We start from the raw sequence: 23,495 nt of genomic DNA on the forward strand, positions 1-23,495 counted from the left end.
GTGGAACCGGTTCTGGGCATCCCTAATATTTAGCATTACATAATCTTAACATCAGAAAGTTATTTTTCGAAACTTAAATGGGGCTTTTTTTGCTCTGCCCCCTCCAGCATTGCTGTCCCGTTAGTTACACCACAGTTTTTCTGGATCAACTGGGTCTCGTTCTTGCTTCTGACCTGATGACCTGCAGTGACCTGGACAGACCGGTAACCCTAAAGTAACTGAAACACCAGCAGAATTCCATAGTGGATTAACGAATTCACCACTCGAGGTCGGATATTCATGTATTTGATTCGTGGTGTGATCTTTCTTAATTAAAATACCTTATCCTAATTACTTCAAATATAATTGTATGTTCATTCGTCTTCCAATGCTGAAAAGACTAATTTTGATATTTGAACATAGACTAAAAAAAAAATTTAAAAAGTTTTATCTCAGACACCTTTTATATTCTAAACAATAAGTTTACAGGCTTAGTCGATTAAACATTAACGATCCGTCATAAGAAAAAAACATGAAGCTTTTAATTTATGTTATTCCTGTGCGTTTATGCTAGAATACACCTTGTAGTTGTCTTTCAGTGCAATGTTTTGACAGGCAGACACACACACACACAGTCGCACACGAAAGATAAAGAAAATCCTAGATTTAGTGAGAAGAGAATCGTTGGTTGGTTAGGTTAAGATTTAGCTTCCCTTTCAGCAGCGAGACATAGGAGAGAATTGTGTTTGTTATAATTACATTAGCAACCCCATACACACTCACAACCTATATGACGCAATTTCTACGTCTCCGAGTCACAAAAGGTCTACCCATGCCACAGGGTCAAGTAGGTCACCGGTCACGAAGAGAGTAAGGTTGTTGTACAAACAGTTTTTGATTGTTTTTAAAAAATCCATTTTCCTTTATTTTCTTTGAAACTATGCATTAAAATTTCCGCGCACCCTTAGAGTATTTGCACACGTCCCCGGCAATGCCGGATCCGGCACCGACAATGCCGGAACCGGAACCGGGGCTGCTTTGCACACGCAGCCGGCAAAACCGGAGCCGGATCCGGCAATGTCGGTGCCGGCGCTGCTTTGCACACACATCCCGGTAATGCCGGTGCCGAAAGGTAGTTTGAGTTTGAACGTGAAGGAGAGAACATGAGTCCGTTTTATACATTATATGAAAAGCTGCGTACATATGATTCGAAATTTTTTTATTAATTACTTTCGCATGTCTAAACAAACGTTCGATTTCTTAATACAACGAATTAATAATCATATTCAGCGCTGTTCAGATTTTTTTTTTCTTTGCAAGAGACGTGTAATATTACAGACTGACTTGAATAAATGGAAGGGTCGTTCAATATCTGAGAAATAGCTCAATGCAAAGAACAAGGTTAATTGTATTACGTCAATCAAGTGACGTAGGAGCACTAACGTCTAAATCCCCAAATATCTTTTCTTTAGTACACAAAGGTATATTTGCTCTTTGTGTGTGTGGATGTGTGCGCACGAGGTATATGGCCTTCTTTTGGTTTCTTTCTCTTTTTTTCACTTTTGTTGCCATAATTTTAACATCTATTTAAATTTCTCAAAACTGAAACATGCTGAGATCAAGCTATTTAAAATAATAATAATAATAATAATAATAATAATAATAATAATAATAATAATAATAATAATAATAATAATAATAATAATAATAATAAGCTCTACAAAGGCAACATTGCGCTGCCTATTCACTCAGTATACAATCGTTCTATGGAACAAATACCAGACAAGACAGAGTACATATTTTTATTACGATCTATAAGGTAAAACAGTATGCAACCACAAGAATAGAAATTTTCTTGTTCTGTTTGTGCATTTTCAGTTCTTTCTGTTGCTGTGTTGTAGTTTTTATTTACTTTAATTTTATTTACAACCTTTGTTATGCTTGAAAATGCCTACTTCTACGATTATGATGGATATTTATACCGTATATACTGGGTTGCATAATTAACAGGATAAGCACTGGACAACTATCCTAGATTCATAATTTCTTCGTATCTCCATTTTGTTCATTTCCGCCAAGTTGATTTTTTAAAAATTATGACTTCATATATGCTAAGACATATTCTCTATCTAAACGAATCCAACGACCCCTTTGTTTAAATCGTTTAAGTAAGTTTCAGCTGTAGAAGATAACAAATTAATGTACATACATACATGTGTGAAACTCACTTTACGCGTTGCCGTAGTTGGATAATTCAAACAAGATCCGAATTTCCCTTGCTGAGAATTTATGTAAATAGCAAGCCACTATATTTGTGCTACCTCACAGCCATTTTGATTATTTCATTCTTCATTATATATTCATATGATGTGAAAAAAAGAAAATAATAATAAAAAACTGAAGTAAACAAAAAATCCAAATACAGGAAAAGAAACAAGAATACACAACGCCTTGCCACTCACTCACTGTAGCTAGATTGAAGAAACCTATCAACAAGCCGGCTCCGTCTTTGCCGGCTGCGTGTGCATCTACGCATAATAAAACATTGCCGCCGACAAAACCGGAGCCGGAGCCGGCACCGACATGTCGGCGGCTAGTCCGGCTGCATTTGCCGGAGCCGGGAGTTCCACCGGCTTTTTTGCCGGGTCGGAAAGCGTGTGCCAGCTACCATTTGATTACATTGCCGCCGACTCCATCGCCGGCATTGTCGGAACCGGATCCGGCATTGCCGGGGACGTGTGCAAATGCTCTTAGGGATGCGTACGAAACAAGATTTGTGGCAGTCTCGTCTCGAAAATGTGCTGTAAAAGTGATGTCTCGACTCGAAAAATGTATATTTTTCTATTGGAAGAGCCGTGTCTCGACACGAATTTTGTCAGGAAAATTCTGTCTCGACTCGTCTCGTACGCATCCTTACGCACCCTTATCATTTAGTTCAGTTCAATGAAGTGTACTGATTGGTGTCGGAAGTCAATGTGCTGATACCGGGTCAAACATTACACTCCGAATTAAGAATAGCAGACGCCAGTTCTGCAATCTAGTTCTTGTTATTAATTTATTGGCACGCTTCTCTTATGAAATTAGAGGAGGGCACGGTGCTTCAATGTTAGAGCGCTTATCTCTGGTGTATGGGCTTCCTGGTTCGATCCCCGACCAAGTAATTTTGTGGTGGACAATATCGTGTTCCAGGGTTTTCTCGGGGTACTCCCGTTTCCTCTGATATTCTCATTCCACCAATTCTTCTATCATCATTCACTTGCCTTAATCATCCGTCTACCTTAGCCTAAAGGGCATGATTGTGGGACGTTAAACTGAAAGATTTCATTTCATTTCAGTTTTTTTTTCTTATGAAATTAGTCATGTCGTCAATAGTATGAGGTTTCCTCGAAAATACTTTGTCTTTGACAACACTCGAAAAGAAAATCTCCGTTGGAATTAGGCCTGGTGATCATGGTGGCCATTCATCTGATCCTTTTCGACCTATCCAAAGATTGGGTAATTTGTTGTCAAGATTCTCGCACATTGTTACAGCATAGTGGGGAGGAATTCCATCTTGCTATAAATAGAAGTCGTCAGTATCTTATTGTCACCGTAATTGTGGAATACATAACAGTGCCCCGTAGTATGTTAAGATAGAGGTTGTGGGAAACAGTTGTATTTTCAAAGATAGGCTCAAGATCCCTTTACATGAAAGGCTTATCCAAAGTGTAACTGCGGTTAATTCAACTGTTGTTCAAGTGTTACATAGGGCTTTTCTATTGCGTAATAGACACACTTCTGTCTATTAATGGCGCCTGAAAATTTAAAATTCACTGTGTCTGACCAATAAGCTGGTCGAGTGATGACATAAAATAGTCTTTTCTGCATTCAATATTACCTCGCAGATATATAATCGAGGATCTGGATAATCTTTTAATAATCCATAAAGTTATCTTGGCCATTACATTTTCAAACCTAAACAAACATTGCATCAGATGTCTCAAAGATCTGAGGAAATGTCTAACCCTCGAGAAGCTTTCCTCTTTGACCTTTCTGGGCTTTGGATAGATCTCTACGCAACTAACATTTCGTTGTCCTGGGTAGTAATACTGACCGGTCGAGCACTCTATGGCTTGTTGTAGATCGAGCGAATTTTCATCAAATTTATTCAATTTCCAAGTAAATTGTTGGACTACTTGGAGGAGGTGTATTAAATTGTGTATCCTATTTTCATCGAACATCTTCTTCCAATAGTCTTTGATTATCCACTTCTGTTGGTCGATGGTTAAACCAGCCACGATTATCTAAAAACTAATAAATAATAAACTGTATACCGTATTTTACGGATTATAAGGCGCTAAGGACTATAAGATACACCTTAAGTTTTAAGCATTTTTTAAAAATAACATTTTACCATTTTTATTATTAGGTTGCAAAGCCAGACTAAAAAGAAATCTTAGTTTATAAAACCGAACTGACCACTAAAATCCCTGAAAATCGTCATCTGAACTTTCTTCTTCTTCTTCTTCTTCCTCGTCGTCATCTTGTCTTCTTCATATATAATATTATGGTCTGTCGACATATTATTTGATCAATTTTTACCCCTCCCTCCCTTTTGTCACACTTTGTAACGCAAGGCCGAACCCCTCCCCCTTTGTTACGTAACTTTTTTATTTTTTGTTTTTTCGCCAATTTTGCTTATTTTGGGAGTTATTTTTTATAGGTTTTATTACGTAATGCTTGTATTCTCAATATATATGTCTAGTGTTCTTTTCCTAACAAATCAAAGAATTAAAAAAAATGTAGTACCGTAATAATATTTTAATCGTATAAGGCTGTTTAATTAACCAGTTTTAATTCTTCGAAGTTGCATACTGTCGTTTTCCCAAGAAGATCGCATCCATTTTTTAGGTCACCGACGATTGGCAAGGTGGAAATCTTGTGGGAAGATGCAAGTGAAATAGAATCTAAAGAACTGACATCGACTTTCTTTCCCCGGGATCCAGAATGCTTCGTGTATTTGAAATTCGCCAGTGTCGACGTTGCAGTTCTCTTCCTCGCCGACCACAGATTCAAAGCCGCAGCACACGTGAAGAAGCAGGGACATCTCGTTTGTGAATAAGTTTTGGAGCATCTTCTTTGGACTTCAGTTTACCCTTTTACAAATACTTCTTGGTCTAAATCAGTCCCAGAATTCGAATAAACTCGATTTCTCCAGAAATATTCAAATCCTTAAATAAAAGAAAATTAGTACGGAGATGAATTAGGTTTTTAATATCTTATTTTACTTTGCAAATCGTGGATCGTTTCGTCGCGGGAAATATTACTTCACGAAAAAGAGTTTTTTTTCTGTTTCACATGCGAAACCCCTTAAAAGAATAGAGTGGGTAATGATTCAAATCAAATGTTTTAAATAATATTCTCAGAATTAGCGATACGAGTGAGAAGGCGAGGGCATTTTCGAGCGGTGGTTACGATCTCTAACAACTAACTCCAGAAAAGCGTGTGCCGTAATTGCAATAGTGCGATAGCCACAAAACGGGAGTTTCATTGTATTGTAATACACGCAGGGTTCGTCACCAGTCATGCTGGTGTCTAGTAGAGTCTTCGAATCCTTTCTGCATGATTCAATTTATATAGGTTATATGTTCATAGTTTCCCAAAACAATAGAAATATTTATTTATAAAAAAAGAAAATAACTGAATAAAATTATTTGTTTAAAAGATTGCATATAAACCTGAGAATAAAAATAAAAATTGTATCAAAAAGTACGTTACGTAACGAAGACGTAAACCCCCTTCTCCTCCTTGTCATTCTTCGTAAGGTAAGGCGAACCCCTTCCCCTTTGCTTCGTTACGTAATATGTGGACGGCCCCTAAGATGGTCTTCACTACCATCGAGAGCGTTACTTATGCCGCACTACTTGAAAGATTATTAATTTCGAGCATAAGACGCAGCCGAATTTTGGAGGCAATTTTTCGAAGAGAAAAAGTGCGTCTTGTAGTCTGTAAAATACGGTACCTACCTTTGCACCCCGTCTATATCAGTAGCGATAGAGTGCACTGTTGTCTGGTTAGTGTCGTAATGAAGAGCTTGATAAGGGCAAGGGTATGTTTTAATATCAATTTCATCCTAATAGATGGGGCCATTCTCATATATTATCAATTCTCATGTAAATGGATATAATATGTCCATTTTATCTAAAACTACGTATTCTTAAATATGGCATTTTGTTTAGGTCAGTAAGATAACTCAGATTAACTTCTCTCTCATCTCTGGAGATTTTTTTTTCAGTTAAACACTATCTTACCGTAGAATATTTATGGTACTCTATATTTATCTTACTGTTTGAGGAATCCTCCGTCAATTACGTACTGATTGGTCTGTACTGATTTTTGTATTTTAACGTCTGGCAAGATAGCCCTCCTACTTTAGAAAATTGAATCAATTACTAGGGAATTCGTTTGTACTATTTTCCTTATAGGGTTACTTGTAAGGTCAACTGGGGGGCTATCTTCGCGCCAAGATAGCCCCCCGTATCACAGCTCAAAAATTGAAATACACCATTCGAAAGCAAATCGTTTGTACCGAAAAAAGTTGTTTGTACCCTGATAGTTTTCGAGAAAGAGGGGATGACATTTGGGGGGGCTATCTTGGCGCCAAAATAGCCTCCCCCGTATCACAGCACAAAAATTTGTAAGCAAACCGTTTGTACCGTTCGTACCGAAAAAAAGTTTTGTTTGTACCCTGATAGTTTTCGAGAAAGAGGGTGTAACGTTATTTAAGATTCCTTTTTGTTACATATATTTGCCCACCATTCGAGTAAGTCAACACGATTCGGTACTTTAATTTATACACTTAATTGCAAAAATTAAAATTGCACATCTTGGAAATTAGGTTCGTCAAATATATAGAACAACTAACTTTTATTCTCAAAACTCCATGAATAATAATCTTTTTGTTGTCATAGCAACACGAAACAGCTCAACTATCTCTAGTTATAATAACTACCATTACATGAACAGCAATCTATCTCAACATATTTTCTACATTTTTTCTTCTTCTTCTTCATAACATATTGTGCAATTTTAAGCACCGTTGCCTAAAATAGCTACAATTAAAAATGGAAGTAATTTATAGATCAAATATGCAATATTCTTGTATATATGGCTCCCGACGAAGACTTCTTAAATTGATTACAATTGAAGAAAGAATCCTGGACCGTTACATATCTTACATACGTGGTTACCTTAGTTTCCGAATAGCCCTCATAAATATAAATTTTAATACATATATATATATTAATTTCATTTTGTTTTAACAATAATCTTACATTCATTTAATAATCAATTTCATTTTAATTTTATAATATTATCGACGAAGAGGACTTATTCAAAATACGATCCTTTTGCTGATTATTTAGGTCCTAAAATAGATTCTTTAATTCAATGCAGTGTGCTGATCAGTACGGTATCTACTTTTGGGCCACCCTGTATTTCGAAAAATCTACAAACGCGAATTTTAATAGTGCTAAAATATTTCGTTTGTGACCAACAATAACAGGCTCATTGGAACGCTATATATAAGGGTTGAAACTGGTACTAACACATACTTATCAAGCCTTTGATTATGTCACTAGCAAGACAAGTGTGTAAACTATGATTATTGAGATATAATAACAGAAAATTATCATTAACTCTTTTTTTAAAAGTATCATTCAATTGATATTTTTAGAGTTTTGTGCATTTCCAATAAACATTTTTTTCAGTTTTTTTCATTTTTTAACATATATTCAAGTTTCACCACGCAATATTAATTTTTACAGTTTTGCCATCTATCCGTGACACAGTGGTCTAAGATAGGCAACGCCTCAGGTCTCCTATTTGGAAACTCCAGAGCAATGTTAGATTTTTTTCTCATTCGTCTATTGTTATACCTAGTATATTACTTCCATTTCTGTTTACAATAATATCAAGGCCACATTAGAATTACACTGACCTTCTCAATTCGCTTGAAGCAATAAACAAATAATAGCTCTTACATTTTTTTCTTTTGCTTTCATCACTTCTCCTTATTATTCTGTTTCTCCATAAATACACATGCCTCTACGTACTTTCTTATTATTTTTTAAAAAAATAATTTAACAAATTATCTTCTGTGTTACTCAATATAAATGTATGACGTGTTAATCGACAGCGACTAAATATAACTTCAGGCACATTTTTCTCTCCGCGAGGAAGTTCTTATCTGATAAAAAATCATTTTATGGTATTTGTAGACACTTCTATTAAAAAGTGGATTAAATATTTTATATACATATATATTCATGTTTTAGGTAAAATTATGTCAGTCAGCTACCGCTAATACGTAAACTGTTGTACAAAATGCTGCAAGCTGTCGCGATACATATATTAGTAGAACATGTTACTTCTTATATTAAGGTTATGAGGGGGAAAAATAATAATAATAAATGAAAATTCCGGAAGTCAAATTTTATTATTTTTTTTTTATTATTCCAATCAACTGTTTAGCTCTCTCAATCTTCTGACTTGACAATTCATGCTCCTGGGTATAAAGGACGACAATAACGAATTTAAGGGAATGGGAAGAAAAGGGGAATAAGGATGCATCTACCTACCTACCTGTATAAAATGCCTCGAGGTGCATGCGGCATTTGTCCACCAAATAACAGATGAAGACGCATAATCCGCGCAACAAGAAGGTGCTTATGTTCATATATGCACGATGTGTGTGTGTGTGTGTGTGTGTGAAAGCCTGAATGATTACCCTGCAGCAAAATGATAGCAATATCAAAAAAACGAAACGTGGTAAGCATACATCCTTTCTTTCACTTCTCTCCCTTGCCCCTTCAACACACAAACATCTGCAACAGGACAGAAACACAGCGCCATTTTCAGCCCATTTTCTCTATAGTCTCCCCTTCTTCATCTTCTTTTAGGGTCCTCTGCTTGATTATACGCCCTGCAAAACAAGACAACATATATAACTTTTTTTAAATATATACAAAATAAGTCAGTAGAAAAAACTTATAACTTCAGGGAATAATTTTTTGGAGTCCCTTGAATTACCTAAAAAAATAATAATCCAACAACTTACATATAAAAAAAAACTTTTTCCGCGACGATGAAGTTCTTCTGCATAAACATATGCTTAGAAACACTTGTAGGCCAGACACATTACAGACGACTATGTTGGTAGATATGAATTATGCTATTACTATTATTTTAAGAAAGCTTACCGCGCGTATCTTCATCCCCAAACTGTTTTCTACTAAAACAAAACAAAAATCTACGATAATCACACGTGATTATAATAAAAAAGGAAAGAATAGGCGCCGTTTGAGACGATTTTTTCAGTTTTCTATGGAAAAACTTGGTGAAAATGTTTTAATGTGCCTACCCTACTTAAGTATATTTTTTTATTAAAATAATATACAAAGAATACCACTTTTTTCATAATTAAAGGGTAGACATTTTTGGGGAATATAATATTATATATACTTCTTTCTCCAAAAAAGATTAGATCCTGTTTGTAATTTTCTGAATTACATTTTCCCACTTTGTACCCAAAAATTTTGCTTTCTTCCTAACATTGGATGGATATTACAAAAAAGAAAACAATACATAGTTATGATTATCATTATTATTAAAATAAGATTCCCATAAACATCCTACAATTTTCTGTTGGGACAATTACGAGACAAACATTGAAAATGATTACAATGGACTATATTCCAAAAACTTTTCCCATGGTTTAGTAACTTATTTTAAAAAAATATTAGTAAATTGGTGCAAAATAATTTACGTACAGTACATTCACTGTCATTTATTTGTTCATTACAAAAATAATGTTTGTTATTATTTTTAACTAAGTTCTAGAATGAATTCCTTTTGTAATTGTAATGTTTTTACATTATTGTTTAAATTTTTACTCATTACAGTATTCATAAAACGGACTCAATCCCATATTGAAATATGAGAATAATATATTCTTTTATAATACTTTATTCAAATATTAGAATAAAATTGTTTTCCGAAAAATTCAACTTAACACATAAACAACTTTTCGAATCATATTTAATAAACGAATAATTATTTTAATTAGTTGTTCGAATCACGAATAAATATTCGAATCAGCATTTAAATAAACAATAATTATTAATTAAAAGCATGATCATTTAGACATTAATTGAATAATTAATAGAATTGATTGTTGAAATAAACGAAAAGATATTCGAATCATTAGTCAAACTACGCATATTCGTTATGATAAATAAATAACTACTCGAAAAATTATTTAAAATAACAAGTTATTTGAATTAAACTAATCTCAGTAAAACTATACTGACAAAACTAATCTGAAATTTGAATAAAACTCTTTCACTGATTAATATGTTAAATAAGTCACCAACATGCAGGATAAGTGCAACTTGCAACAGACTCAAAAAATGTCGACCAACCACTATTTATATCGACTGTACCGGTATTACACGCTGTAATTGGGTACATCACCTGTTGGGTTCTGTTTCTATTAATGAAAAATAAATAAGTAAATAGACAAGCTGGTGTTCAAAAATCATACTCGAATAACAAATAACTGATCCAATCATTATTAAAATAACGATTAAATGTCTGAGTAACTCGAAAAACCCAATAATTTTTCGAATCAATATTTGAATAACAAATTGGTAAAATATAATAATAATAATAATAATAATAATAATAATAATAATAATAATAATAATAATAATAATAATAATAATAATAATAATAATAATAATTGTTCATTTCATTACTCGAATAAAAATAAATATTTGAATAATTATAACAAATATTCATTTATATTACCTCAAGGTACTATTTAGATACATACATTATATTTTTATTTTGCACCAAGAATATTATTCTTGTATTAGTGCTCGCTGAAGATACGAAATACATAGTTGTATTAATTAAATTATGGTCTTGTGTGTACAACTAAATATTTTGATTTCTCGAATCAAAATTACATTGCTTTTTGTTATTATTCATTTAATAATGGCTATAGGTTTATATTTAGTTCATTCGACTATTTCATTTTATTTCACTATAGAAACGAGATAAAGTAAGTCTTGTTATTACTCTTTGCTAAGGTCAGCATTTTTTTTTTATTTCAGTATCAAAAATGTGAAAAGTAAGCCAGATAGTACGAGGAAGGATCAGAAACTGAAGTTACAAGCTCGACATATCTGGAGTTTCGTCTGTTATAGAGGGATTAGGAATGTGGCGGTAATTTTAAAACATGGAGTTAGCAACTGCGCAAAGTTTCAGCCACCCTCCAGGCTACGGCTCTAGTTATAGATAAACACAAATGGCGACTCGTTTGTAGAACTGTCTTGCGAAGAAGTCCACTCAGTTATTCGATTTCTGTGGGCGAAACATGTAGCCGCGACTGAAATTCACCAGCTGCGGGTAGAGGTTTACGGAGAAACTGTAATGTCTCGTCAGTATGTCCCATAATGATTTCGAAACTTTGCTGCTGGTAGAGAAAACAGCCCAGAAAACCACCACGCTGTTGAGGCAGTTTCCTGGGACATAATCGACCACACTCTCTACAACCCGGATCTCACTCCAAGCTACTTTCATCTTTTCCCATACACTTGAAGGAGCACCTAAAAGGCCATCGCTTCGCTCCAGACGAGGAGGTGAAATACTTCGTGACAACATGACTGAACATACAAGGACATGATTTTTAGCAGGAGGGAATCTTCAAACTGATCCCACGATGCGACAGGTGCCTCAACCGATACGAAGCCTATGTCGAAAACTAATGTAATGTATGTACTATCTGTTAGCTGTATTGATTGTGTGAAATAACGTTTAACTTCAGGTTTTGTAACCTTACTTTTTGATCACTCCTTGTATCTATAAAACGATATTAAATCAATGTAAAGAGTCTTCATATGAACAAAGTACAGCCCGCGGGCCAATGGATCCGCACTTCTATCAAAATCTAATATCTATCACATATCTCAACACCCGAAGAAATGGCATAACCATCTAGGTAGATTAAACAACTTAACTTTTAGAACAGTTTTCATTACAGATATGACAATTTAACCAGTGGCGGATCTAGCTCAAGGGAGCAGAAGCCCGCCGAGTTTTTTTTAGTGACAAAAATAATTGAAGTTATTTGTATATTTTTGAAAGTTTATATTAAACTGATGATATACACAGAGAAAAATCCGTTCTCCGGATAGCGGTATATTGTAAAAATATACAGTATCCTCTTGCTTACAATAGAAATCGGTACGGAGCATACGTTATCCGTATGCTACATAGGCACTGCCCTTAGGTGTTACATCATGCCGTTGCAGGATGTCTGACATCTAACAGTTTTCCGTGTATCACATGCATATACTTATGTTACCTTCGTCAGCTATATGTTATATACGTTCATTTGTATGTGAGATCCTGACCGCCTACATTGTTTCATACGGAAAGTACGTATAGATGGAACACATACAGAAAGTTTTATAAAACATGCGTTTTCAGTTATACGTCTGTTGTACGTTAAGTCCAAAAACCACAGGAATTACGCATGTAACCTATCTTTTTAAGTACGCTACCTACATTTTTTTTGTCACTGTATGTACTTATCATAGTCTGTGTTCTGGCTGGCCTCCTAGTTTTTATCTTCTTGATCCGCCACTGCAATTGATATAACTATTTGTTTCCTTCAAACTTTCGATTAGTCTGTAAAGGCGTGCAGGCGACATCTCTTGGCGTCAGCAGGTAGTTTGACTGAGAACTAACAGTCTGACTGTGAACTGTTGAGAATTAAGGTGACTAACAAAATGACGTGACTTTCGATCATAATAAGAATTAAGATTATCTAAATATTTTCTCCTAGATATTTATGCAACCTGTAACTCTTAAATGTTTTGAGGTTTGCATATTATCCTTATTGACAGACTGATATGGTATAAGACCATTATCTGTAGAATGATCTTTTTTCATTGTTGTAGCTTTTGTCTAATGATCTTTCATTAAAGTTTTTCCCATTCTTGTAAACATTAGATTGTTGTGGCAAAACCTAATTTCTATCTTTCCATCATAGTACTTAACAATATTCTTAGTTTGAGGAAATTTCCCTAATCTAGAGAAATTTCGTAGGTAAATTTAGCAAAAAGGGAAAAAGGAAATTTATCGATAAAACGTGAAAATGGAGGGGAATTCTCGGGCGGACTGACCAATATAAATGCATAAATCTTTCTTTTTCTTCAGAAATAAACCAATTTAGTAGCAATAGTTTGTCTATGTGCGTGTGTATCTGTTCAAAGTAGCATAATTTGCACCATTTTTGGCTGAATGTATTTGTGTATATTTTTTTTTTTTTTGTCAAAAAAGGGAAGGAAAAATTTAAAAAAAGAAACAAAAAAGCTAATGAATAAAATAAATAAGGTTGGCATTTCGTTTAATACAGCTAAATTATTAATCTTATCACATAATTTCTGTCATAGAAATTTGACACTCAATAAACTGGGGAAAATTTGATAAGAAAAGGGAAAATTTTATGCCAGTCGAGGGAAATTTTCAACGAACATTTAGTTATAGGGTATAAAATTGCAAATATTCCTACAGAAATCTTCTCGTAAAAAAAATGTATGTTAAGATTACGCTAATAATAACGGGATAAAAAGGTACCAATTTCAAAAATACCTATTATCTTTTGTATACAACATGTTGGATTTTTTAAAAGAAAAGTGTTAACAAACATATATTTTTGATAGTACACATACGTGTACTATATACTATGTATTTTATATTTGCTGTAGGTAGCTACTGGTATATACTGTATAAGTTAATATGTTATTTGTTTGTTACAAAACAAATTTAGTGAATATAGAAATGTCGCTATGTATGAATTTGAACGTAAAATTTAAGACATATAATATGCAGTAATACCAGAAAGGAAAAGAAGAAAAATAGTTTTAAAAAAGGAAGAAAATTAGAGCATTGTTAAATTTCTTTTTTACATTTTATTTGTAATATTTCTACCTTTTCTTTTTCCTTGAAGTGACATGAAAATTACAGGCAGAGAGCAATTTTAACTTTTCACTGTGTGACGAAGCAATGTCTCTACGAAGGCGATTTTTTTCTTTTATATATATGCAACATAAATGTATATGCAAAAAATATATATATATGTAGGAGACGTTATGTGTGTCACATTTATCATATGTCTTCTTCACGTACGAAAGCCTCTTCGTTCTTAACAACATGTCACTTCTGAAAATATGCCATCTGAAATATGCATTTGTGCCAATTTTCAGTTCTTTCGATTCACGGCAGATGTCACTTTTGTATAGAGTCCCACTCTCTTTCCACATACGTCTCACTTAGAAAAGTCTCATATTTTTAGTTTTAAATGACGTGCAATGTTGCAAACTCTTTTTATATTTATTTTTAAGTGTAACCGAAGTATTCACTTCTACGGAAGTTAAGTTCACATTTCTCTGCTAATGAACATTTCAGGTCTCAAGGTACTTCACCTCACAGTCTAACACATAGGGCGTAACCTTTTATAGCCCGCTTTTTCCCCTGGAAATCAGATCTTTTGATTGTCATTGTGATTACCTAGAACAAATTTAGCTACATGTTAAGGATACCTATCGAAGGACAGAGGTGCTAAGGGCACCCATTTAGACATTTTTAATATTTAACGATTGCATTAATAATATTGGAATAGGAGTTATTATTTGCTTTAGCTATTTGGCTAAAATTTGACATTTGATTTAGCTGTTTATCACATGCACAACAAAGTCAAGATTCCAATTTGACACTCTTTGCATCTGAAAATTGAATAGCTTTTTCCCTAATTTAGAGCTTCCTAATTTAGACCTTTGGCACAAACTATGTAAATTATAACTTCCCTGCCGGAGGCAATCGGATTACCATGTTTCCAAAGCAAAATATAGGCACATTTCATGCTGCAAATGCGAAGAGAAATTACCAGAGGTTCTTTTTACGCAATAACGTAAGTCTCTCTAATAAAAAAAGAACGAATCGTATTTGACTGATTATAAAATGGAAGTGAGACAACTTAACTCCTATATGTAGGTTTACTATACGTCAGGATCAAGCCTGTGTTCGGAAAATTGTCCGGAAGTAACTGATGTCCGGGATTTTCGGGTTAGTCAACGGAAGGCAGGGAAATTTTGATCTGTTTGGTCAAGCAATTGATTTGCAAAGTTGTCCTGCGTAGACTCTTAGTTTAAAAAAATCAAGAGTGATGGAGTGTTCAACGAAAAAAAAAAAACTTTCATCAGAAATTTTAAAGCAGAAAATAATTTAGAAAGCAAATAAGGCAATTGTAAAAAATGTATTTTAAGTAAAGAAAATGAGTAAAAACATTTTTTAAAAAATTTAAAGTTATCTTTTTTAACCTCTGAAATCCTCACCCCCACCTCACTCTAAAAAAATGTCCGGGATTGATGTTCAGAAGTTATGATAAGTCTACAAAATATGATCAATTTTTGAATGGTGTATGTAGTCTATGTATAGACCAAAATTTATGTTACGTGTCTAAGTGCCTGGCTGCCACTGTCATGAGGTTTCCTCTTGTTTTCAGAGCTTTGCATAATAATATGGAAGCTAATTCCATTAAAAATAATAATAGTTACCAAATTCATTCATAAACATGGAATTAAGGACATTTTAAAGTCCCGGCATAACCACGTCGGGATGCGGCGCATTGTCTCCAAAATCCGGATCAGGGAAGTCATTTGGTAGCAATTTCTCCCCGTTCGAGTTTGAGATAGATATTTTTTATATGTATATACTGAAGAGCATTAAACTGCACTTGTATCGGTGAAGAATTTTGATCCGAACAAGCCAAATCTGAAATGACGCTTCTTAATCCGATACTTTGAATTCAAGCAAAAATAGTTCTAACACAAGACACAATATCTATTTCATTCGTATTAAAAGTTACGCTATCATCTGTTCCGTCTTATCTCTAAACTGCGATAAACATAGCCACGTGTAGCTAAAGCACTCTGATTTGCTGTTGAGCCATCGTTGCTTGTATTCCTCCGCAAAATAGTCCACCGCTTTTAATTATTACTTTTACGAAACTATGACATTATTGTGAACGACACAAATATAATTCAAATAATATAATAACATTATAATCGAGTAAGCTTAATAAAATAATAAAATGTTATACTTACGCATACGCAGTAATTATGGGACCAATTCAATTGTGTGAAAGTTCTACTTTTTCTGCTGCAATTATTTCGCATGACAAGGATTTTTTAAATATCCATGTATATAATTTGCTTTACCTCATGCAAGAGTAAGATAAAACAATGAGCATAATTAGTTAAGTCAATCATATTTTTTGAACAGCGGAAGGATACGCACATCATTGTTTATCTCCATTTATAAAGGTAAGGCTGACTTGATAATAGTATCACTTTCAACTTTCAGAGAATATTGGCATACGACGAATCTCAGGTTTTCCATTGCTGACATTAGGAACATGATGAAAGGTAATCCACATAGTTATCGTTGCCAATCAAAATGTTACTATCAATGCAGATTTCTTTGCATTAATGAAAGTGCATAATTATTAATGTTGACCTAGATTCTAGAAGCAATCGTGGCCTGAAATATCTAATCTGTGTAAAAAAAAAAAAAAATGGTAAATAACAAAAATGGTAGGGTAATCGATATGATAGCCCTATGAGCTTACACACTATTACGGAGACGTTTGGCAGGCCAAAATACTTGGACGTAGCTACATACTGGAGAAAATATGTAGTTAGATATCCATGAATTACGTCGAGAATTTCCTGGTTTTATTGACAAACATGCTTGTATTGCCTCTATACTTCACCACTTTATCTCCGGGGTTAAATAACGTTCTTAAATTCGCTGCAGAAGATCTAGGTTTCCGTAACCCCGAATAGTTGCCGAAAGTCCAAAAATCTAGTTCCTAATTCTAATCTTACCCTAGATTCAAGTTGATGGTATATGTTAGTCGATCCTCTCGTTAAAATTTATATCCATGTCTTATATAATATTGGACTGAAAAGAGGCCTTATGTTCCAAATACGTCAACTAACTTACTGTTTTATACCGCGAAAAAAGAATAGGTAAAGAAGCGATTATTTAACTAACTCAAGGCAACATTACTCACCTCTGGTGCTTGGGGTCCCGGGTTCGATCCCAGCCCCCGCCAAGTGAACTTTGTGGTGGACAAACACCGTGCTCGTTGGTTTTCTCGGGGTTCTCCCGTTTCCTCCCACTTTCTTCATTCCACCATTTCATTCATTACTCATCATCACCGTCTCCTTTAGCCTAACCGGCATAACCGTGGGACGTAAAACTCAAAGATTTCATTTCATTTTTCAAGGCAACATTACATCCTTTACTTGATATAACTAATGGAACGGAAATGAATGAGGATGACAATAATTATAAAACTTTAAAAAAAAATATCTCAATCAAGTTTACAAACAACATACTTGTTAAAAATGTTACGAACAAAAGAGACAGTATAATGTATTATGAAAGTGTTATGAAACTTTGCAGTACAGCCCCTGTGCTGTTATGCAACCTTAGCCACGGTAAAGTATGTTTGGTTGCCTATAAGCATGTTACTTTGGCGTAATTAACTTAGCATCCATTGAGGTATTTCATAGTCTAGCTCCAAAGATTATCGTCTGATCCTAAAGAAATTCTATGGGAGCTCCAGAAAGAAATACTCTTTCAAACAAAGAGAAACCATCCAAATCGGTGCACATGTTTCAAAGTTATGCGTGAACAAATCCAAGACTTAAAATAACTTGAATTGAGAACCTTCCTCTTTTGAAGTTGGTTAGAAAATAGAAACTAAACTCTGTGGAAGAAACGGAGAATATTTTCTGAAAAGAACAAGAAAGGATATGGCGCATTACCGTGTACTGCAATCTATTATATTAGGAATTTGGCACGAGAAATGATTCTTAGGGTTACCCACTAGACGAGACGAGACGAGACAGAATTAACGAAACGAAATGGTACATGAATATTGTTCCCTGCTGTACTCTCAGCCATATCTATTTCCTTATATTTTTTCCAATCTTTCTATTTAGTTAATCATCATCATCATCATCATCATAGGTGTTATGCCATTATTAGCAGGCTACTTCCTGCAACTGAGAAGTTTCCATGCCCCATGATCTCCCGCTAACCTTTTCGTCTTCACGTTCGATTTTCTGTTTTGATATCTTCCATTTAGTTCAGTGCTCATCTATTAATCATAATATAGTTTGGAAGTCTACAAATGGTAGAGTATATATGATGTTTGTCAGTTTTGGACATCATTAATTAATTAGTTACTTGGAGGTTAACGCCTCTTTCAGCAACGAGGCTATAAAACGCGGACCTACAGCTAAAAGTAGAATACGAACCACTTGAACTTGTGCAAAAAGCCGCCGTGGCTCAGTGGTAGAGCGCTCATTTTTTGTATGTGGGGTTTCTGCTTCGATCCCGGGTCACTCTAAGTGGGCTTTATGGTGAACGAACACCATGTTCGTGATTCGACCCTGTTTCCTCCTACAGTCTCCATTTCACCATTTCATTTGTTGTCACCATCATTATCTCCCTTAGCCTCGGAGTGTAATCGTAGGACGTTAAATTAAAAAAATGAGATTCTACTGTAACTAAACTTGAGTATCTCATACAAAACGATTACCATTTAGCGAATTAGATAATATACTGTACTATTTATTCACAAACTGTATAGATTGAAACGAAATATTTTATTCATGAATTTGGTTCTATCGTTGAGTAAGTATAAAGGCTCCTAACCCTAGTCAGTAGAGGGTTACACCCACTCAATGGCTCAGGAGTTTCGACACTGAAGATTTAATCGAGTGTTTCACGGTCTAACCCGTAAGTACTGTAGATAAATAAATATAAATGAAGCCGTAATAAAGAGCCTATTAAGTTTAGTTATAAACGGTAGATACAGATAACTAAGAAGTTACTAAAAACAGACATTTTATCTGCAAGAACCAATTTTCGGACTTGTGCAGATGCAACATTTTCTAGATATAAACCTAAGCAAATAAATCACGCAAATTGACAAAATTATTTTGCAATTTATTTCAGTTCTACGTGGATAGTTTTAGTGCTAAAATGTGACTTTTTATACACAATTTAACAATGCAAATAACGTATTGAAATCGCTGTTAAGCGGCGAATGATTTTACTTGTTGTGTATCTACCCATAAGTGATTTCTTTTAAAAAATAAAACATTTCTCTACAATAATAGTCCCATATTCAGTAATTGTGAAGTAATTTCATGCCTCACTCATTATCTATTTCCGTTGTTATTTATTGAAACAAGGAAACTACAGTAGGATAAATATAATTTTGAAACATCATAAGTACGGAATTAAGAGACATATTTGTTTTAAAGTATCTAGAAATCATTTTGAAATACAAATTCAAGTGCTTCCTTTTTTTTTTTTTTTTTTTTTTAGTTAAGACCTTCTGCGTCCTTACTTGGTAAACAGAATGTGCAATATAATCAGTAACAAGGAATGAAAGTCATTACTTTTATGAACTGGCTATTCTCTGTGTCCCCCCCCCCTTAACAGACGCCATTGTGTCTTTTTTTTCTGTTCCCATCTCTGGATTTTTTCATATAAAGCTCAATTTAATAGATTTCCTCAGTTTTACGTTGTTCAAACTATATAAACGTGTGTAAATGACAGTAGACTTTCTTTCATGTCCTAATAAAAGTCATTTAAATGCCACATTTTGCAATTTATAAAAATAACAATGTGTTAAAAATAATGTTATCTGTTATAACGTCACGGTTGAAACGGTTGAACTTAGAATTTCGTTCGAGCTGGGTTTTCATCTCTTTTGACTAAACCGTACTAAGGAAGAAGAAACAATGGAGTTTATTTTTTTTTTAAATTAAAAATGGAATATATCATATGTCCCTGAAGTTTGAAAGGTAGAACTCATATGGTAATCCTGTTTATTTATCACAGTAATGTACATTTACAAAAATAAATGTATGCATTTTATGTTTTCAATATTATTATTATTAAAAATAATATCTATAAAAATTGATTTTTGAATTTAACGTCCCTTTCAGCAGCGAGGCTATATGAGACGTAGACCTACTGATTAATAAGGAATCCGAACCACATGAGCTCCCGCCGGGAATCGAATCCGGGTCTCCCACGCCAAAGGCGCGTACGCCAACCACCTAGCCACGAAGGACCTTAATCTCCTTAAAAAAAAAAGTCACTCCTGATAACTAAACTAAATATTTTAAACTTGTCAACAAGTAAGTGCAGTCAAACTCCTCATTCTGCACGTTTGGTGTTAAAAACTTAAAAAGACCTCCATAATTTTTGGAGGTGTAAAGAACATTGTAGGGCCAATTAAAATTCTTTTTCAGACCTCGAAGACATATTATAGCTAAGTTCTGTGATTACTTTAAAAAGCAATTAAATGTAAAAGTTATATTATTGTAAAAGCTATTAAAATATATTATTTTTTCTAGAGTTACTGAAAAACTGAAATACATTGCCATCTTTCTTCAATGAACTAATCGGAAATATTTAAGATGTCTCATCATTAGTTTTGGAAAATGCTGGAATGCAGTAAAATTTATACCCATTAATTGGAAATAATACTTGATTTTTGCTGGAAACTTAAATGGTAATACACAATCTATCTATTTCGTTCCTGTATTTCAGTACATTAACTTTGAAATGTCGTGTAGTTACGGTTTTAATGAAATGCAAATTACTTGCTTCCTGATTCGTTAAGGTCCTTGTGTCACAGAGTAGGTCGAAGATGTTAAAACTTTTAGGTTAGGTTAGGTTTCTTCGTCACTTAAAAATTCGTTATTTTTTGTGTATGGCTCCCCTGATCATATGAAGCTTCCAGGTGCTTAGTTTGCATTGCAATGTTATGATCATACGTTAATCGCCTTATGACCTAACCTTTGGTTTCACAACTCATATTTACAAATATGAACTATCGTTTACATTTCGTCTCTGAAGGGGCGAAGTGGCGTATGTTGATTTTTATAATTGAAGAATTGAATTGCAGCAGGCATGTAGCCAGGATTTCGTAATTGGGGGGGGGGGACTCTGTGACGAATACCGGTACTGTGTTTCTCACACCAGGTGTTCGATCATTCTAAAGTATTTTACTGGCAACCAGGATTTCGTAAAGTTAAAGTATTTTATTGGTTCGTTTAACCAGGATTTCGTAATGCGGGGGCGACATGAAATAGTGTGGTTACACACCAGGGTCTCGATCAATCTAAACTATTTAACTGGTAACATACCTATAATGCTTTGCTAGGAAATAAAATGAGGATGTGTTAGTATTTTAATAACAAATTGTAAAGAAATCTCCCGTAAAAGAATATTTTAAAATATCGAAAAAGATAGTCTTTCGAGGTCATTCGAACTCTGTTCGTCTTGTCTAGCAACGAGATCTCTTTTGACAGTAAAGATATCCTATAAAATTGATTAGTGTTGCCGCGAAATTGAAAATTTCTTTAACAAGTGTTACTGAAAACTATGTTGCCAGGCTTATACTATTGGTGATTGTGGGCATTTCTGAAGTTCTACATGAGAGTCTATCTGATCAAACCGGTTTATCGATCGTCATTTGTAGTCAATAGGATTAGCATGGAAGTAGATGGAATTCGGATTGCTCTGTTACAATAATATCAATTTTTAACTTGACCCCGCCTTCCCGTGTAGCTTTATGTTTTTAACACTGGTTCTTCTTTTTCTCGTTTTTTTTTTTTGTTTCATTCTTCCTTAATTTTTCCATTTCTGGTTTCGAATGGGAGGGGGTCCGGACCCCTGGACCCACCTCTTGGCTACATGCCCGATTGCAGAACATTCGAAGTCCACCGGAATACTTTTGTGATTTGAGAAGGAAGGCAAGAAGAATATTTCTATACTTGGCATGCTATTCTGTTTAGCTGATTTTTTTTGTATTTTTTTTAAAGGTTTTAATTTGGATTTACGTATTATGCATGTGAATAGCCTTTAAAACATAGATGCTAATATATATATATATAAAAAAACAAAAAAAAACGCAAAATACGAAAAAACAGAGTAGACTTGGGATGTTATGCAATTCAGGTCTTCAGTTTTATTGGAGAGCAATTTAAAATGTCTCTCTCAACGTTCTCCGTACTACATACTTCAAGATATGTCATTTTCAGAATGTATATACCTCCGTTAATATGAGAAATCCTGGTAGGAAATTATTTGTAGTTGAAATAGCAGATTAACCCTTGTCCGGGCAAGATATTTTTGAAACGTAGACGGGCAACTGGGCCTTACCAACTCTATTAGCCTTACCAACTCGATATGTCTATGACTTTAACTTCAACTAACGATAGAAGAATTCAGAACTTTATGTCAACGAAATATTTATGGTTATTGAGAAATTAGAAAAAAAAATGAAGTTACTGGGCCTGGGAGGCCCCGCTTGCCCGGATAAGAGTTAACTTAGGATGGATGATAGTCGTAACTCAAAATCACGTTTTCAAGTTTCGCCACTTCACCGACGATTTATGACGTTTTATTATGTTTGAAATTTGAACAAGATAAGCTAAACTAATTAAACAAAATGTTGCTCCGTGTCTTTTCTATTTAGTTTTCGTGTACTCTGCTATTTGTCCCAATCATTTGTAATTACTTCGTTACTTAGCCTGACCGAACGAATGTACACTCAGGGCCAAAATTATTGTCGCATATCTATAACTTTCTTCTAGTAAGAATATAATGTGCTAATGGTTTTGTAAGGTACGTTTAATACGGATACTATATGTATAATCTGGAAATGTATATTTGTGGCAAATTTCATAGGAAAAGAATTATAAATACGAAAATTAAAATGAGTAAAATAAAATGTTGCTAAATGGACGAGAAAGTTTTGTTTTCGTTTCATTGTTCTTATTTACTGCTCTTTTGACATTAAACTTGCCACATACATGCCTTTGCCGATTATACACATACTAACATTATAAGAAATACTGAGCAAATTCATTATCAAATTATATTCCTACAACAACATATTTATAGACATGCGACAATAATTTGGGACATGAGTGTACATCTTACAGTTTATTTTATTTTAATTCTCCTCAAGTTAGTTACCGTACATATTTATTTTACAACGTTTACAGTTTATTAACCAACAATCAAAAATGTACAAATACTGACATTATGAAATACTATATGAATGAGTGATTTGTTATATTTATTTAAATTTAGTGAATTTTCTGAGGGCTGAGTATGTAATATTGATGATCTTTTATCAATGACCGCGGATATGTTACGTGTTAAATATATGTAACTGAACTAACATGTTCATCAATGATTTTTGCTATGTCGTTGAATAGTGATTAATAATTAGATTGATATTTTACCTTGTATATGCCTTAAGAAGAGCCCAAAGTAATATTATGCATTGAAATGAATGT

General features: G+C 34.0%; 1 long non-coding RNA gene across 1 annotated transcript in view; it reads right to left on the bottom strand.

Moving 5' to 3' along the window:
- Nucleotides 1-8,445: 8,445 nt before the first annotated feature.
- The window catches only part of LOC145668206 (uncharacterized), a 72,386-nt gene continuing 57,336 nt past the window's right edge, over nt 8,446-23,495 (bottom strand). Inside the window, exon 3 of the long non-coding RNA XR_014127991.1 lies at nt 8,446-8,941. This is a non-coding gene — a long non-coding RNA (uncharacterized LOC145668206). The remainder of the gene's footprint in view (nt 8,942-23,495) is intronic.

This window comes from Thermobia domestica, chromosome 13 (assembly GCF_964235325.1).
Source record: "Thermobia domestica chromosome 13, izTheDome1.hap1.1, whole genome shotgun sequence".
Taxonomy (NCBI): Eukaryota; Metazoa; Arthropoda; class Insecta; order Zygentoma; family Lepismatidae; genus Thermobia; species Thermobia domestica.